General features: G+C 44.4%; 1 long non-coding RNA gene across 11 annotated transcripts in view; it reads left to right on the plus strand.

Moving 5' to 3' along the window:
• Window positions 1-4,201: 4,201 nt before the first annotated feature.
• Window positions 4,202-19,286, plus strand: part of LOC125330942 — a 48,852-nt gene continuing 33,767 nt past the window's right edge. For 6 of the 11 annotated variants that reach the window (XR_007205771.1, XR_007205768.1, XR_007205776.1 and 3 more), the window contains exons 1-4: window positions 4,202-4,279; window positions 5,223-5,329; window positions 14,252-17,201; window positions 18,390-18,498. This is a non-coding gene — a long non-coding RNA (uncharacterized LOC125330942). Of the gene's footprint in view, window positions 4,280-5,222; window positions 5,330-8,946; window positions 9,090-12,915; window positions 12,980-14,251; window positions 17,202-18,389; window positions 18,499-19,286 lie in introns of those variants that run through there. The other 5 variants (XR_007205769.1, XR_007205770.1, XR_007205775.1 and 2 more) reach the window with 5 other exon arrangements.

The raw sequence follows: 19,286 nt of genomic DNA on the forward strand, positions 1-19,286 counted from the left end.
AATGCCCAAAGTAAATGGATTTTGCTAGGAACGGTTCAGCTGCAAACTGCTGTTGCTTCTGTTCATCTCTAGACTGTCTGTCTCTCTGAACTGAGGACCTGGAACTAAATTTTACCAGCTGGCAGCTTTGTGGGTTTTCTGACTTCTTAAAAGCCGATTCAAAACCTGTACCTTCTGCTGCTTGTGTGCCTTGCAGGCAAGACTTGTTACTTCTCTCTTGCCAAAATCTATTTGGAGGAGAATTATGTGGTAGAAATTAATGAAAAACATGGACTTAACATTTATTTTCTTGACCTCTGAAAACTATCCCAAGTGGTGAGTGTTAGTCTTGTGGTTTTGGTTTTTTTTTGGTGGGGGACCAGGGGATAATGATTACAAACTAGTTTGTAATGTCTAAAGATGTTCCCATCTGAATTCATAAATGTGGGGTCACTCACCACAGTGGAAGCTGGGTAAGAATTTTGGTTTTATTTGTATATAAAATATAATATATTATATCTGTTTGTTATTGTTGGGATGATATTGCTGCCCTTCTCACTGCAAGACTGGCACTGCTTTGCTGAAATCTCCCCTTCTCGTGGAGCAAAGGAGTTGTAAAAGCTGTTGCATCTCTCAGATTTTGAGCTTGAATTGTAGCTTGAATTAGCAGCAGAAAGCAAAGAGATAATTTTGTATGAATTTTATCTCTGAGCTATTAGAGCTGGAACAGCCAACACTCAATCTACATCTCTCACACATAATACACCTACAAGTCTCCATCTTTCAGTCTCCATGGTAAAAAGCTGCTTTTCTGCTGATTTATCTCAGTGAAATAACTTCAAACTGGACAAACTAACACTATGGGGAATGGAGCATGAAAACGAAAAGAGCAGTGTTTGAAGTTACGCAATCAAGTACTAAAATAAGGTTTGAAATTTTCCTTAAACCAAGAGTGGCACTGGAACATCATTCCTGAAAGCTGCTGCAGTTGGTATCAAAAGATTTCCAGACGTGGCAGGGTTAGAGGCTGTTCCTGGAGGAGAGTGTGGGTGTGTAGGGAACTCTGCACTGCCTTTGGTGGGACTGGAGCTGCTGCTCTTGCTTGTCCACAACAATTCCTTCCTAGGAAGGAGTTCAGCTGAGCATTGCTATGCCTGTCGTGCCTGAAGCTGTATCTTTGTTTTGCCAGCACTGCAAAAAGTGTATCCACCCCTTCCCAATGTGTAGAACATCCCTCAACAGGCAACTCTGTGTTGAAAAAAAAATCAAGTAATTTTGTAATTTGCAGTTTCAGAGAGGATTCAGTTTCCTTTTTTCATGGATCACCTTATTGTGAAAAATCTGCCCTCTGTGCTCCAGTGTTCATCAGTGTGGCACTTTAGGAATAAATACCCAGCCCTTTAGTATCTGTTAACCCCCTCTGGCAGAGGACAAGGGGGGCCTTGTCCCAGACAGGAACAGTGGTTCCAGCCATCCCAAACTCCACCTGACCTCTATCAGCTGGGTGCTGCTGTGCATCAAAAAAACCTGCTGGATTTTCTGTGCCTCAACCTCCCTGTTCCTTATTTAAGGGCTGCACTCGACAGGGCCCTGATTTCAGCTACACTGCTGTAATAATAATAATAATAATAATAATAATAATAATAATAGTAATGACATTTCCCAAGCACAAAGGAAAGCTTTGCAGGCAGGGAATGTCACATTTTAGAGTGCTGCAGTCTTTGGAATGAGAAACATTTAATGCGAGCAAAAGCAAATCACTTACAGTGTGGGAACACTCCAGAATTAGATGGTATCCTCTAAATATTTCAGAATTGAGAGACAATAAATAAGTCAGTATCTTTTTAGCTAAAGAGCTCGGATAATTTTCTGCATGGGTTATATTGCCAGGAGAAAATCAAAGAAGCAAATACTGGAGGAAAATAATCATAATTTGTAGAAAATGCTTGTGTGGAAGGTGAAAATATTAACTGTTTCCCTCATGTGTCTGCTGAATGTTTTCTTCCTGGAGCAGGAAAATGCTCAGGTACCTTAAACTGCTCCTTCCCCTTCTGGACCAGAGCAGTAGCATCAGTACCTGGGCACAAATCCTCCTCCCAGGCAATGCTGGCTCAGATGCTGCTTTGTTCCAGCTGTTCTGTGATTTTTTTATCTTCCTTTTGCCAGAGAGAGGAATGGAAACCCAAACAGGGGTCTTACCCACCCTCTCTAAATGGTTAAATAAGTTTTATTTACCTCATAGATAGAATTTCTGAGCTCCGTGGGGTTTTTCTGACGATCAGGTGCCTGAACAACATTCTTTAGCATCTTTTTTTATTTTAAGGCTACATTGGAAGCTGTAATCTTTATGAAAAATTATTCCTAGAAGGAATATTTTCAAATTTATTCCAGAAACACAGGATTATTTATTGTACTGTAATACTGCAAGTTTTCATTTCAGAAGGGGGTCATGTCATGCTTTATTTTGTGCAGAGATATGAGACAGATTAGGGGTGAAAGAGCTTGGAGTTCCAAACAGAAAGAGTTTTGCCAAAAATCACTGGCATAATGTAAGTAGAAACCAGGTTTCATTTGTCCAAACTATTGAATTCTGTCACTTCTTTATAGGCCAAGGTGCCTCTGTAAGGGGAAAAAGTCCTCCTGTTTGATTTCAGTGACTGTTAGGACAGAATGTGGCAGGAAAATCATGCAAAAGTAATAGAAATTGTAGTATCACACTTAATAAAAATAATAATTTAGAAAAGAATCCCTTGATGTGGGGTGGTGAGGGGGAACACGCTGATGTCTGACATCCAGCTGTGGTCTGGCCAAATATTCCAGCTCTTCCTAATCCCTCCCTGAGAGCAGCACAGATTGGCTCTGTTAGAACAATCCAGCTTTTGCTTCCCAGGCTGTTTGCAGGAGGTGGCAGCAATTCTGCTGGACAAATTAATTTGAAAATTATGTTTTTAATTGAGACGGGTTGACCAAAGAAGCATGGAATGGTCAAAGAGGAGAGTGAGAGGAAGAGGGTGGTGACAGAGGGGATAAAAGACAATATTGTTACATTAAGCACTGCTGAAGTTTAGACTTGAGAAGTTTGGGCCTGTCCTGTGTTTGGGGTTAAACAGAGAATCAGAGAATCCCAGAATGTGTTGGGTTGGGAGAGATCTTAAATCTCATCCAGTGCCACCCTTGCCATGGGCAGGGACACCTCCCACTGTCCCAGGCTGCTCCAAGCCCCGTCCAACCTGGTCCTGGACACCTCCAGGGATGGGAATCCACAGCCTCTCTGGGCAGCCCGTTGCAGTATGTGCTTGCAGTGTGCCAGGCTCTTTGGGTTTCCCTAAGCAGTGCTCAAACACTGTGTTTATGGAACAGAAAAGCTGAAACTGAGCTCCTACCCTGGCAAATCATTGCCCTAGTATGTAATAATTAACAATTACTATCTCTTTACTCCAGGCACTCTTCAGTAACACTTCTAAGCAGCCTGACCACAGTGCACCTCAAGATGAGGCTTTGAGAGTCCCATGCTGGAAAAGTGGCTGATTTTTGTCCATACCTGGTTGGGTACACACAGAACATGTCAGGGATGTATTGATAGAAGAACGATTGTGGTCACTGGTGGGAGAGCTGTGAGAAAACATCCCATGATTATTCTTCTGAAACAGAGCAGATGGAGCATCCTCAGCAGAGTTAGGGAAGTATTTCATGGCTCTAAGGGACAGAGGCAGGATGAGTTGGAAAAGTGGACGTGTGGTTCAGGCTCCCTCTGCTCAACAGGATTGTCATGACTGGAATCGGAACTAAAGAGCTGCTAAGGAGATCAAGGGCATTGATTAATCTTTTTGTGATGAGAGATTAAGTCTTTGGCTTGTTCAAAATCTATTCAAGGTCAGAGGAGAGATTATGAATCTCTCCTTCAATATTTGGGATAGATAAAAAGGGAATTGCTTAGGCCAGGAGCTGATGGGATTGTTGGATCGAGCTGCGGTGGCTGGGTGATGCCCACATCTGTGTTAGCTCCTGAAACAGGGAGATCCTCCTTTTCCAGGGAGAATTCTGTCTTCTGCTGGACACCTGGCAGGGAAAAAGAACCCAAATGGCCTTGAGGTGGAATGTGAGTCCCTGGAAAACATTGTGTAACTAAGTCGGGACAGGAAATAAGATCAAGTCTATAAATACCTGGGGCTTATCTGTACCTAAGGGAAGAGGTTTAAAGGCTGCTGAGCCACTGCAGATGTTTTCACTGTGCCCATCACATGCCTTGGCTGGGCACTGCTTGGGGCCAGGAATCTGCTTCTTCCCTTCCTTGACTGCTGTAATTTATTTTTTATTTATTTTAGGGGTGTGTGTGTGGCAGGGGGGATGTTTGGGCTTTTCTCTCTTTCTGAGCGACAGATTTGGCTGCTGGAGCCAGGGCTGGGAGGCCAAGTGGAGCAAATGCTTAAGCACCTGGGTAAAATAAACTCATTTTGTGTGTGTACACAGCGCTGTAAGACAGCAGCAATTCCCTTTATCCCTCTGCAGAGGTCCTATAAATTGTAAATTGCTTGGAAGGGGGCTGTGACCTGGGGGAGGGCTGATACCATGGAGGGATCAATTGAAGCTCCACTCTGGGGCAGAGCTAAGTGAGCTGCTTCAGCACAGAATGCTTTTGGAATAAAAAATGCCACTTTGGACTGGTTGAATCTAGCTGTAAAAATGGATCAAAGCTTGTACTTAACTAGAAAAATAGAAGTGTGTATATGGGGGGAATATTACAAAAAATTAAGATTACTTAGCTCAACATTTGCAAAAGAAAGTTTTATCCTTTTTAAAAAAAAAAATTAAATTTTAGGCATTGACTTTTATTTCTTTAAATCTGAATTAAAACATCTCTAGGAGAAGAAAACTCCTGATTCAGCTTGAAGATTTTTTTATACATTGTGATGAGAAAAGTGATTTTGGTCTGTTTCTTCCTGACTTTGAGCTGCTCTCTCTGCTCTTACTGAGAGCAAAGCATTTAGCAGGGATTGCTCAGCACCTTAAAAAACCAGGGTGTATTTAACATTTCATAAAGCAGAGATTGTCACTCTTACGAGTGAAAAAAGTTATTCCTTAAATATATCATTTGCAGTCTAAACTAACATGATAAGGTAAAATACAGCCTGGCAGAAACAGCAATAAGAAAATATTCATGGAACTGATACAAGAATTAGCCGTGACTTTTTTACAGAAGTATTATGGAGCTGAATTTCACTTTATTTCACATTGTTATTCAGCAGAAAAATGAGTCAGCATTTATGAGGGTAGCCAGGAATTTGTCCTGAAGAGCTGGGATTGTGCTCCTGACTTCATTCCCCACTGCCCCCCTTGCTCCCTGCCCAAAGTAAGTACACACAAAAATTGCTGGTAAAGAGTAACTGCAGAAACTGAGGTCAAATGTGTGCAGAAGGATAACCCTTAGGACATTCCTAATAAGCCAGAGAAGTTTCCAGCCAGTTTCACCAGATCGGGATGGACCAAGGACCGAAAACTCGTTCCAACCACAGTGGATTGGCTGAAATAAATTTGTGTCCAAAGCTCAAAACAAACACCAACCCCTTTTGTTAGAACCGGAATGAATTCACACCTTTTGGAGTGGTTGTTCCCCAGAGGAAGCAATAACCACAGTGTATTCCCCAGGGAACTGAAAAGTGTTGGGATTCCCCTTTTTTGAGCTAAATAGAATGTATGAAATTCCCTCTTGTCCTACAGCTGCAGGTTACAGGGAGCACTGGCATATCTGCTTCATCCTTTGCACTGGAATAAACTCGTCCCTGCAAGTCAGGAAAAGCTCCAGAACTGCCAGTTCTGTCTAAAACTCCAAATATTTATGTGCCTCCTAATTTTTTTTCCAATACTGATCTTATTGCACCGTTATTAAATGTTGGCACATGGTGCTTACAATGCGATCAGGACTGGTCTTGAGTGTCTGAACACCTTTGTGTCCACACACAGAGCTCTCTCTCTCTCTCTCTCTCTGTTTAAAATCTGACAATAACTATTATTTCCTTTTGGTTTATTTTGGGCTGATAATTAAAACCAATAGTTGGGTTATTTTAAATATGATAATAATCTAGATAATTTTGGGGTCTTTAAGAACTGATGGCATGGGTGCAACTCCCAAGGAAGCTGGTTTGGCTCCTTGGTAAATGCAATTTCAGCTTTGTGGGCAGCAGAAGACAAACTGCAGTTATTTTCTTGCCCTTTTTTTCTTATATTACTTGTAAACATAGAGGGTTTTTGGTAAGTCTTTCCTAGGCTGAGGGAGGTTATGATGACATTCATTTATATTTTCAGGTAATAAAGGGTGTGGGGAAAATGTAGTTAGGTAAAAGTCCAGGACTGATACAGTTTTATATATAAATATGAATTGGCCCTGCATAATTCAGGTATACAATTCTTATTAGAGCAGCTTGTCAGTGGTACAGCTGTCCAGTGGGAACTGTAAGAAGGAAATAGAAATTATCAAACAGCTAGAAAATATCCAGTTGGAGTTTGAGCAAAGTGAGAGATTATTAACTGTTTGGGAAGACTTTGTATTTTGTTGCTCACAGCATCAGAGGCTTCAGTGGCACTGGAGGTTTGTGCTGGTGCTGTATCTGTGCATGACCTGAATGAAATGCAGAGGTAGGAAGGGAATTTATCACTGAATCATGAGGTGATGGAAATTACAGGAGGAAAAGGAACTCTCTGATGTAATTTAGCCCATTCCCTTGGCACACAGAACATGAATTCAGCCTCACTGTTCGAGTTGTTTCTAATATTCAGGATAAATGCCCTCATCCTTGCTGCATACCATTCCTCACATTTATAATCATTGTACTACACTAAACAGGGTATTTTCTATTTGTGCTGGCTGCCTTCAATGACTCCCACACTTTGTCACCCCCTTGTTTGTCACACATCCAAGCTGGACACTCTGAGCTCTTCCAGTCTCCTGTAAGGAACCCCCTCTGTCTCATTAAGGAAAACAACCACAGCAGTGATATTAAAATATTCAAATGCAAAGACCTGCCAGGTGAGGACTGTTAATAAGACAGGATCTCTGTGCTGCAGCTGGTGCAACTGCCTTGATAAATGCCCTGATTGGAAATTTCAAGGTTGACAACTTCTGTTTTTCCTCTTCAAGTCCAAAGCAGCGTGGGCAGCAGGTGAGGGAGGGGATTCTGCCCCTCTGCTCTGCTCAGGTGAGACCCCACCTGTGCTGCTGCCTCCAGCCCTGGGTTCCCAGACACCAGAGGGATGTGGAGCTGCTGGAAGGAGTCCAGAGGAGGCCACGGAGATGCTCCTGGAGCTGGAGCCCCTCTGCTCTGGAGCCAGGCTGGGAGAGCTGGGGGTGCTCACCTGGAGAGGAGAAGGCTCCAGGAAGAGCTCAGAGCCCCTTCCAGTGCCAAAAGGGGCTCCAGGAGAGCTGGAGAGGGACTGGGGACAAGGGCTGGAGTGCCAGGACACAGGGAATGGCTTCCCAGTGCCAGAGGGCAGGGCTGGATGGGATATTGGGAAGGAATTGTTCCCTGGGAGGGTGGAGAGGGGCTGGGATGGAATTCCCAGAGCAGCTGTGGCTGCTCCATCCCTGGAATTGTCCAAGGCCAGGCTGGACGGGTCTTGGAGCAGCCTGGGACAGTGGGAGGTGTCCCTGCCCATGGCAGGGGTGGCACTGGATGAGCTTTAAGGTCCCTCCCAACCCAAACAACTCTGGGATTCCAAGTCAGGTGTTTCTGTGGCAGGTCTGAGCTGTGCTCACCGCTGTGGTTTCCTTGTTTGGGTGACAGCTGGCTCTCCTTGAGAGCAATTCTGCACTGGAACAAATGTCCTTTCCCCTCAGAACATCCCATTACTCAGGAGCAGCTGTGGTTGCTGGAGCCCTCGCAGATTCAATCCTTTACTGAGCACGTGACATTTGCTTTTTGCCTTGTTTGTGATGAGAAAGCTTTGGGGGCCAGATCCCCTGCAGGGAAATTCCCAAACAGTGGTGGAGCTGCTGCATCCCTGCCAGGAGTCTGCTCCTTGCAGAAGCCTTTGTAGGGTATCTGGATGGTTTGAAGAATGATTTCAAAGGATGAAGTTGGTCACTGTCAAACAGCTGCAAATCCAAGGCTGTGCTTGTTTTCAAGCAGCTTTAGCACTGCAGTTTCAGAGCATTGGCTGAGTTCTCCCCGGTCTGAGCACTACCACGAAGAAATTTGTTCCATCTCAGCTCCTGCTCCTTTTCCCCCACTTTTCTCCTCTATGAAGTTTATAATTTGTCTCATAGTTTGATGTTATGGAAATTACTGTAACATCACCTTTTAGTCAGACGTTCCCCGAGGAGCCTGACTTACAATACAATTTAGTCAGAAACGAATTTGTCTTTGTAACAAACTGCAAATTACCAAGCTCATGAAACACCACTTCTCATAAATGCCTCTTACAGCCTTGAAGATTCAAGTCCTCAAGCCACAATCAGGCTTCAACCCTTCCTTATTTGTCTTTCTGTACGGGCTGCAGAGCAAAAATTACAAAGGCACTTGGGTTTTAAGTAGAAAGTTGTGCATTTGAACCCGTCCTGATCATACATAGAGCAACTGTGCAATTGTGGTACCAGTTTTGCTGTGCTGAGGGAAGTGTAACTCGTGCAGTGCATGGACAAGATTGAGGTCATTGAGGAGAAATCTCTTCAGAGCTGTATTTATCATGAAGTGGGAATGGTATTTATCATGAACGGTTTGAAGTGGTGGCTCCCAGACATTCACTCTCTATCCCAGCTCCAGAAGCTGCATCCTGCATGGCAGGGACAGCACTTCCCTCACTGGATTCCTTCTGGGTCCATTCTGGAACAGAGGAGCTCCCACCCCTTGGAGCCTGTGAGTGTTGATGCTGCTGGACTCCTCCCAGGGCTGAGCAGCCGTTACCCAGTGCATTGCCAGGTTCATGTCCTTGCTCTCTACAGAGTCACCCAACACATGCAAAACCCCCTGGCAGGTCTCCAGGAACACATTCAGCATGGGAGCAGCCTGGCATTGAAGCAGGAGCACTGGGGAACTCCTCAGGATCCAACATCTCCAGGACTAATCCCCACTAAACGCAGTTCGTCGTGGGGAGCTTCCCTTGCTACCAGCCTGCAGGTGAAGTTTAACATCTTTTTAAATTATGTTCTGTGTGGATCAATTTCTTGAATTGCTTTGTAGTTGCATATAGTTCTTCCTTAAATGCTTTTATTTCAAGTGCAGCCAGTGATATTAATATACTTGTGCTGGTGTGGAGAGAGTCTTGTTTACAAGAATTGTGTTTCAGGATTGCCCAAGGAGCTTCACAGAATCACAGAATGATTCGGGTTGGAAAGGACCTAAATAATATCTCATTTCACCCCCTCCCCTGGGCAGGGACACCTTCCTAGACCAGGTTGTTCAGAGCTCCATCCAGCCTGGCTCTAAGCTCTCGCTTTCCACTCTCAGCTCATCTTAATTGTTATGCTAAAAGCTTGAAAATGAGTTCTCCCTGCTAATTTACCATGATTTATTAAGATGACTGTGATTGTGTATTGTGCCAATATTTTTTCACCTGTATGTGTGTCACCCATCAGAGTGAATTATTGCATCAGTTAGCGGGCGGCTGTGATTTCACCTGATAAATCAACTTGAGAAAAAGAGAAGATGGAGTTTGGAAAATAAGCCTGGCAGAATTACACGTAATTGAAGGTGGAATTGAAAGAAAAAAACATTATATATTATTACCACTGTAACAATGGTTACATTTATATAATAGATGAAAGATGTCATCCACTCATTTCCTGAGAAATGGGATATTTCATGAGGTAAAATCTCTGTCTCTTCTGGATGGCAGAATGGGATCCAGGAAAGGTGCATTGCAAACCCTGTTAGATTTCTTTGATTAGAGGTTTATTCCTTGTCTGCAGTCAGTTATTGATCCCTGCCGGCCCTGTGCTCCAGGAATGCTGCAGAGATCCGACCCCAGCCCCTGCAGAACGGGACATTTCCTCTGACCCACGGCAGTCCCTGCCATCAGCTCATTGAGAGCTCTTCACAACACACCCAGTAAATATTGGTTCAGAGCCTGCCTGCTCGTTTATGTGCACAACAGACCATGATATTCCCATCTCAGCCTCCTGCCTCAGCCCCTGGGTGATTCCACAGGGGATTTTTATTGGATCGCTTCCTAACAGGCCTCAGTGGCTGCACAGCTCCTGCCTGATATTCCCAGGTCTTTGGAGACCCTTGCAAAATGTAGGTCTGCCAGTGCTGATGTTCCAGCTTCTCTCTGATAATTCTGATTTCCTTCTAAGTGTATGAGCCAGAGACTTCAGACACAACAGCTTTGCTCCCTCTCATTCACCTGATTACAAAACAAATAGGTTTTAATGCAGCCACATCAAATGAGAAAGGCACAAACTGTGGGGAAGGAAATGAGTGTGATTGATGAGCTGAGATACACGAGCACAAGTATTGCAAGCCAGAAACCTCTCTGCAGCTCCCTACTTCTTTGGTAAAGGAATGTGAAAGGCACAGAACAAAATGTGCAGGAGTAGGAGCAGGATACTGCTGGGGTAAATGCGTGTTTATGCAATGAATAATAGTACAGCAGGACCCTGGCTGTTGACACAAAACAAATAACAACTCTTTATAAAGCCAACCAAAATGTGTTTAGTTGCAAATGAGGAAAATAATAAGCAAGGCAGACCTTCTGCTATGCGAGCTATTTGTTCCTGAATCCCATTTTGAGGCAAAACCTGGAGATAATTGGTGATTTCTTTGTTATGTTCACAGGTGTTGAGGATCGGGGGCATTCAGCTTCAGCTGTGCACCCAAAAGATTGCTGGTTTCTTCCCAGAGATCTGAAATCCCATTCTTCTCTCTATCCTAATGAAGCTCAGAGGTGCCCCTTTATCTCCCCTAATAATGAACTGATGTTACTGCAAATGGAGCAGGAAACTTGCAGGAGGGTCAGAGGTAAAGCTGTGGTTGGATCTTGGGTGATTCAGTCTTGAAGAGGGTAAGGGAGAAATGCAAACTGATCTTTCTGCATTTCCCTGAAGAAAAAAGGCTTGAAAGTGTGTCACTGGAAAGGATTTCAGAAAGGTCAGAGGGGTGAAAAGAAACAAGCCCTTACTTTAATGGGAAATTATCTCATAATCATAAATCACAGAATGGATTGGGTTCAAAGGGACTTTAAAGCTCATCCAGTGCCAGCCCCAGCCGTGGGCAGGGACACCTCCCACTGTCCCAGGGTGTCCCGTCCAACCTGGCCTTGGACGCTTCCAGGGACCCAGGGCAGCCACAGCTTCTCTGTAGCCGAATCGCGATGGTCAGTGGCACTCCCTGGAGAGGAACGTGGGCACTTTGCTTCCCCTCTGTTCCATGGGGATCGGCGCTGCAGCTGAAGCCCTCCAGCCTTTCCTGCCTGAGCGGGGTTTAGTTCTGACAAAGGTTCGGTGTCTCAGACCGACACAAAACGTTCCTGTGCCCCGTGCTTGAGCGAAACAGCCCCAGCCGAAATAACCCCGCTCATGTGAGGCGGGCGGGGTCACCCCGGAGGAACGCCAGCCTTCACATGGCTGCGGTCGCAAACGACCCCGGTTAGAAAATTCCCCTTTATTTCCAGCTTCCCGCGTCCCTGGGGATATCCCTGTCCTGAAACAGGCATGCGGAGCAGGCAGTGCAGCTCTTCTCGGTATGCAGGGGAGCTGCTGGCTGTCTTGCCGGGCTGAGCGATGCTCCGCGGGCTCCGGGATGCGCATCCCAATGAGGAGCTGCTCGGGGAACGCTCACATCGGGCTGCTCCAGCTCAGCCCCAATTCCAGCTCCTGTCCACTCTGTAAGATGCAGACCTGGCCTTCTGGGGCGGGGCACCGCGGCTTTGTCATCGCTTTGGTGCAAAGTGGGGTTTGCAGCGCCGGTCTGATTGAAATGGGGGGGAAAGCAGCCACTGATGGAGTTTGCTGTCAGAGCATCCGTGCCCACCTGGCTGAGAGCTCAGCTGGGAATCTGCTCCCTCTGGCCAGAGTGTTCTCAGATTAGAGAAACAAATGCTTCTTAAATAGGTCTCTTAAAACTTTAAGAAACGTTACTTTAGACTCTGATGACGAGGAGCTACGTTGTTGTTTCATTAATGGGGATCACAGGGCTGGAGCCCCTCTGCTCTGGAGCCAGGCTGGGAGAGCTGGGGGTGCTCACCTGGAGAGGAGAAGGCTCCAGGGAGAGCTCAGAGCCCCTTGCAGGGCCCAAAGGGGCTCCAGGAGAGCTGGAGAGGGACTGGGGACAAGGCATGGAGGGACAGGACACAGGGAATGGCTTCCCAGTGCCAGAGGGCAGGGCTGGATGGGATATTGGGAAGGAATTGTTCCCTGGGAGGGTGGGGAGGCCCTGGCACAGGGTGCCCAGAGAAGCTGTGGCTGCCCCTGGATCCCTGGAAGAGTCCAAGGCCAGGTTGGAAGGGGCTTGGAGCAGCCTGGGACAGTGGGAGGTGTCCCTGCCCATGGCAGGGGTGGCACTGGATGGGCTTTGATGTCTCTTCCAACCCAAACCATTCCACGACCCCACAATTCACAGGGGAACAAGGTAAGATGTTGCTGCATGGTGGTTTGGGAAGAGATCCTTAAATACCACAGCTAATCCTGGCTGGAATGAGCATCCTGGGTGCGACATGAAATGTTGGACTTTTAGTTCATTTTTCTGAAATGAAATATTGCTCCAGGAAAGCTGGTAATAAAGTAATACCCACGTGAAGGAGAACAGAGTCATCTCAGCAGAGCTGTAAATACAAGCCTGGTAGTTTATTTAGATGAATCAGCTCCTTCTATAGAGCAAGTCTGTCTCCCATCTATAAATGGACGTGATTTAGATTACAGATTTATTTCCCTCAGAGGTTTAGAGTTCTTAGTATCTAGATTTAAACCTATTTTCTTGCCCTGTGGCCTGTGTTTTTTATTACTAAAGCTATTTTTGCTTTTTAGTATCTGGAGCTGTGGCTGTGAAGATGATAAATACATCTAGGGCAGGTACCTGTGGAACTTGTGTTTTCTGGGCTGCAAATGTGCATTTTTCACCCTCACTGGTCTACTGGTCTTTGATATTCCCTGTCCTGTGTTTTATTTTCCCCTCTGCTATTTAATACTCCAATTTTAGATGCTGATTTTCTTGAACTGAGCAGTGTCTGCTGTCCATCTGTTGAGCTGGGCATGTTCAACACAACCCATTGATGGACACAGAGTTGGATTTTATCAAAGTTCATATCTGGGAATGCCACCACACTCAGAGGTCAGCCAAAGCTGGGTGATGTGCTCAGGCAGGTCCTGCAAAATCTTTTTCACTTGGGATACTCTCCCTGCAAGGTTTAAAAGGCAACTTGTTGATTTACCTGTGCAGCTGGACACTGAAAATGGGTGGCAATTACCAATAAATGAGCCACTAAAAACACCTCATTGGTATTGCTTAGAAGGGGGGGAAAGCCTTGTGTAACCTCTCATGCAGAAAACTGGTGTTTGCACAAGCTGGGGAGCAAAATTTGGAGTTTAGTGCTCAAATCAACGCTGCCTTCAGCGCTCAGAGTGTGAGCTGGGATAGGAGAACCTTCACGGGAGTAAGCAGCCTGGGAACTTTGCTAAGAAATGCTTGTTAGGGAAAATAAATCTTGAATTTTACTGCTTTGGTAATCAAATCTCACCAGAGCAGTAATGAAACTTCAGTTTGTAGCTGTTGTCTGGGGCTGTGACCATAGCTGTCCATTCCTGAATAAACTTCCCCACCTTTCTGCCTTTTATATTGGGGTACAACCACTTTTCCTGGGTGTTGTACTTTTTACCTGACAGTCATGGCATAACCAGCAACAGAACCTGCATTTCTCAATTTCAGTTCTTATCATTTATCTTTTTACTTATTTCCCCCCATTTCTTCATTGCTAGATATGAACTTCCCTCCCACACTGCTTGTTCAAATTACCTTGGGTGAGTTTCTCCTCAGCCTCTGGATGCTGGATGATGGCCACAGAGGACAAGTGGCAGCCCTGGGCTATTAAAAGTTGTTCGAACATATCAAAAACTTTGGGTAATGGAGTGTTCATTAATTCCTCAAATAATCTCTTCTAGACTTACATTCTGAAAAAGCAAAGAAAAAAAAATGGTTTAAAAAAGGTCTAAGTAGATTTTTCCTTCCTGCAGTTTGAGGTCCCCAAAGTTTGCCTGTCCTTCCGTGGTCATGGACAATGGGGGATTCCCTTCTTGCAGTGCAACATTTAAAATAATCCTCATCTCTAATTTTGTCTCTGCTGGCAGGTGGTGCCTCCCAAATCCGTATCACCAGATCCTTTCCATCACCCAGGTGGCACCTGGAGCCACCGAAGGGACCTGCCTGACACGAGGGTGCTGAGCACCCCCTCCCCTTGGGCGTGAACCCCGACCATCCCCTGGCTTTGCTCCTCTCCTGGCAGCGTTTAATCTTGACAAGGAGTGAGGAGAACGCCTGTCTAAAGCCCAGATAAGTGAAATTCCCTGAGCTGCTCTGGGCTGTGGCTGTGGGAGGAGCTGGGATGAGCTTTGTTCTTGATGAGGGTGTCCTGGCCACTGCTCACTTCCCGTCCCCTTTGCTGGCAGCCCAGTAATATCCTTATGTTATTCCTGATTATTTTTTCTTTTTCTGGATGGAAATAACGCTGTCATGTTCTTCCATCCTCCCTTTGCTGGCAGACAGGGAGAACAATTGGCTTTTTCAATTTCCTGCTCCTGGGCTTTTTTCCATGATGCCTCAACGAGAACTGTTCGGGGTTTGAGGTTCACTGCTCAGGCTCTGCAAACATCCGTCTTCTCCCATTATGATCCAGCCTATTTCAGGGACAGCCCTTACCCTCCTGTCCTTGGTGTTAACTACCTGCTTGACATCTTTAATAAGACTAATTAAATAATGTATTGAACGTTCTGGCCTTGGCATTGCTGAAATCTTTCTCTAAAGAATCAACATGTTCCCCTGGTTTTCCTCTTATCGTTGACTCTGGCAAGTTGCTCTTGCTGTACTTTGCCTTGGAATATATTTTTTATTATTTTGCAATTAAAAAAAAAATTTATCCTTTCATGTTTGTGCAATTGTACTTTTCAATGCTCTCGATTCTGCTACGTGCTCATAAAAAATTATATGTAAATGTATGCATGAAACCTTCTGAATTAGTGATATCATGATAGCTCCCATGATTTTTTTAAAATAATTTTTTTCCCCATAACTTTTCCAGCATATTTTTGCTAAAGTGCATGATTCCTTAGTAGATCAAATCATATTTTCTCTTTTTTTTCCTTTTCCTTTCCTTTCTGAGCACCCTGTACCCTCTTGGTATCCTACAATAATCAGCAGAGAGCTCAAAATGCATAAGAAAATACCAACATTCGTGTAAAAAGGAAATTTAATTATAATCAGAGCTTAGTTTTGGCTCTGCTTGAGATTGTTTTTAAGGGCAGAAGCGGACTTTGTAATTGGGGAAGTATGAAGTGTATTGCTTCTCAAATGAGCTCCAGTAATTAAATAAGAATTTCTAAAGAGCAGCATCATGCTGCCTCACTTCAATGAATTTTTACAACGATACAAGAACAGCTCTCTGATGGTTTTGACCAGTTCTTGCTAGAATAGATCAGTATTATATTTATGGCTTTAAATGGTAAGAGCAAATGTTGGTTTGTGCTGGGAGGTTTCTGCAGTTTTGTTGTACGTGCTGGCTGCAAACCTCGGGATAAATTCTCAGCGTTGACTTGCACTGTGACGAAATACAACACTTAAATTTGGTTTTTAAAGTCCCAAGAAATAGTGTGAAACTTTTGTGCCAGGGATTTGGAAGGTAATCACAGGTTTGGGTTGGAAGAGATGTTAAAGCTCCCTGAACCGTGGGCAGGGACACCTTCCATGGACCAGGTTGGTTCAAGCCCCATCCAGCCTGGCCTTGGACTCTTCCAGGGATGCTCTTGAGGATCAAGTGCCTGACAGTTTTAATTTATAAACACAGGATCATAGCTGTGATGGTGCAGTCAGAAACAACATGTTCTGATGGTGATTCCTTGGCTTTGGATTGAAGTAAGGCCAGCAAACCCAGCTCTCTGATGGGAGAGCTTGAAGCAAACAACAGGAGGGGTTTGTTGTCCTTGAGCCAAAACACAGGGAAAAAAACCAATGACAGTGGATTTAGAATGAAACTTCTCCTAACTTTGAACTGTGATCTTACCAACGAATTCTCAGTTCAGCTGCTGTCTCCTCAGCCTCCCTAAATTCCATTTTGCAGGGGCTCTATTTGTGATCCTGCCCTGCTTTGCCCCTGCTGCTGTTCCAAAGGAGTGACCCAGCTGTCCCCTCGGAAGCTCCAACACTGTGGGATCAGAAATCTTTTCAATGAATTGAAAAGGTGGGGAAAAAATAAAAATCCATGCCAAGTGCTCCATGATCTGCATTTCAGGTTTTAGCCTTTTCCAGCTTCTGAGCACAAATGTATGAGATGATTTTAATGAAGATGTATAGAGCAAGAGTCCCTATTTCAGCAGTTCTGCTGTCGCCCAGGTAATTAGCTCAGACACAGAGCTACTGCTGCCTTTGCTCCTGGCAGTGGGGAGGAAATCCGAGGGGGCCTGCTGTTGTCATGGGGATGCTGAGGGTCAGCACCTCAGTGCCAGCAGGACAAGGCTCTTTTCTGGAGCACCAGTGGAGCTGCAAAGGTGTGGGAAAGCCCATGCTGCTCCTTTAGCCTTTCAAGGTGTTTTCCTGTCTCACAGTTTCATCCACGCTGAGACAAAATGGCCAAACAACAGGGTATTGTCTTCCCCTGCCTTGCTTAGGAAAATGGTGAAGCTGTTGTGAAAATGGAGTTTGATTTTGTCACTCACTTAAAGCCCAAGTCACTCACAAAAACCATGACCTGTAATCCTTGCTTCAAGGACTGGGCAACATATGGTAGCAATCCTGCTGATTTTAACTCAATTATTTCCAGCTAAATGAGGGAGGCTGTGCCAGAAACCTTACAAGGAGCTGACCTCCGTGGGTTTTGTTGCCCTTTTTGGCAGTCCCTACAATACCCTGTATGGTTTGAGACTCTTGGAAATGCCAGCAGGAGATTTAGGTGGAGAATCCTCAGTTAGAGAGACCTGGCATCAACTGGTTCAGCCATTTGTTCCTGCACGATGAAGGTTTTGGAGTGGGATGTGTGTTGGTGCTGCTCACACCCTGCTGGTGCCTCCCCTGGAGTTGGTGTGTTAAAAGGTAATAACAATTAACAGGTTTGAAATGCATTTCTGGTTCTGGAGGTACCTCACAGGCAACAACTCCTGTCTCTAATGAAAACTCTTTTAAAATGTTCTGTTCTCCTGGCTTTGTTGTACAAAGATCCAGCCCGTGCCTTTCTCCTTTCTCCTCATTATCCAGGGTGCTGGAGCCGAGGTTAATGTGAATTAAGCTCTTGGCTTTGTCTAATTAGAAGTGCTCTCAGAGGAAGGTTGTTTCAGAGAAGCCATAATAAATGGTAATAATAACATGCATTTCCTGGAAAAGAGGCTTCTCTTAGTGCTCCATTAGGACTTGTCTAAATACAAAAGTTCTGCCTCAGAACATTAGGTCTCATCAGGTCTTCTGAGTATTGTACCTGCCTTCCATTTCCACTTTTAAAAAGCTGCATTACAAAACCACAGCCCTGCTTTAAATAATAATGAAAAATCAGGCACAGTGGTGATGCTCTTCAAACAATAATCTAGAAGTTCAAATTTTAAGAACAGTCAGAGTTTTACATTTCTGTCCTCAAGCTGAGGTTGAGTGAATCCAGCAGGGATGGTGCAGCAAGGGAATTCCTTATCTTAGTTTTCCTGTCCTGTAAATAAAACTTGAAGATGGAGCCTCCCTGAACCTCAGGGACATAAAACAAACACATGCAACACCTTTGAAATCAAGTCATGCCATGAAATATGCATATGTTGGAATTCCAGCAGGTGAAATGCATTCCAGCTTATAATGGCAAATACTTCCTATCTCAAAGTCCTGTCAATATAAATTATCACTGCATGAATTATGCTGCATTTAAATGAGATGTGCTACCAGTGTTTCCCCAAACTGCATCTTTTTAAAAGCTCTTTTAATCTGCAGAAGCCAGACTGTAAATTAACCAAAAACAGCCTAGGAAAAGCAAATATTGGTGCAGAGCAAAGTACAGACTTTATTTTTATTGGGTTTTAGCTTGATGTTGGACTAGTGCAGGGAAAACTGTTACACATATAAAAAACTCCACAGTGAGAGGGGTGTGATGTAGCCACAGTAGCTACTGATTTCTACCACCTGATTTTTCTTTGCTTTTATCCTCTTTTTTGCTTTATTTTTTCGCTGCTTTATTGACTCTGAATATAACAGACCATTTTCCTGCCCTGCCTATGCTAAATTCTTATTTTTTGGTTTGTTAATTAGCAGGTTGATTTCACTATCACCACAAAGTTGGAGTTGGAAAGAACGGATCCATTGACACCTCCCAGATCCTGGCACTAAAGAGGATGAAAGCTGTGACGTGCTGGTACAGGTACCACACATGTTGTAAAAAGCAGGCAAAGATAGATTGTTGGAATGTACTGTTTGCTTCAGGGCTTTTTAAGATAGAAAAATCTATGAAAGCCTAATTTCCTCTAAGCTGAGTAACTCCCTTGGCTGGTTGGCAGCTCGGTGCAGGAAGGTTCAGGTCTGGCTGCACATTGCTAAGTTGCTTTAAAAGCTGCAGCACACTGAAGAAATGCCTTTGCAGATCTCCTTCAAATTAAGGCAGCAGTTGTTCCCAATAAATCCCATTTCAAGCCATGGATCTGTCCATGTTCAGGTGTTTACTGCACTGGATTGACCCAATATTGACTTCCTAAGGCTTTGCTCTCTCTGCTTTGCAGTAGACAAGAAAGGACACTTTAAAATTGTTCAGGATCACCAAAGCACTGAAATTACAAAGAGCACTTCTCTGCTAGGCTTTTTATTAACTTTCTCTGTTTCTGAATTTCGAGTTCTTTTGCTCAGAGTTTGGATTATCACGCAGGAGATGCCAGGCTCTTCTTCTTTACTGATGTTTATTATTTTCTTATCTATAATACAGCTGCATGAGATGTGCCTCTTAGCTGGCAAGGCAGAAAATGGCCCCAAGTTCTAACTAAGGCCATTTAAAGTCTAAATTAACCAATTATGAAGTACCAAGTAATATGTTTTTACTTATAATCCAATAACTATCTATTCATGGTCCGCAGTGCAGGCTTTTAACAGAGCACTCAGATTCGTGAAGAAGAAGGAGAAATGAAGAAGGAACAAATCCACACCCCAAATCCTCCATAT

This window comes from Corvus hawaiiensis, chromosome 10 (assembly GCF_020740725.1).
Source record: "Corvus hawaiiensis isolate bCorHaw1 chromosome 10, bCorHaw1.pri.cur, whole genome shotgun sequence".
NCBI lineage: Eukaryota > Metazoa > Chordata > Aves > Passeriformes > Corvidae > Corvus > Corvus hawaiiensis.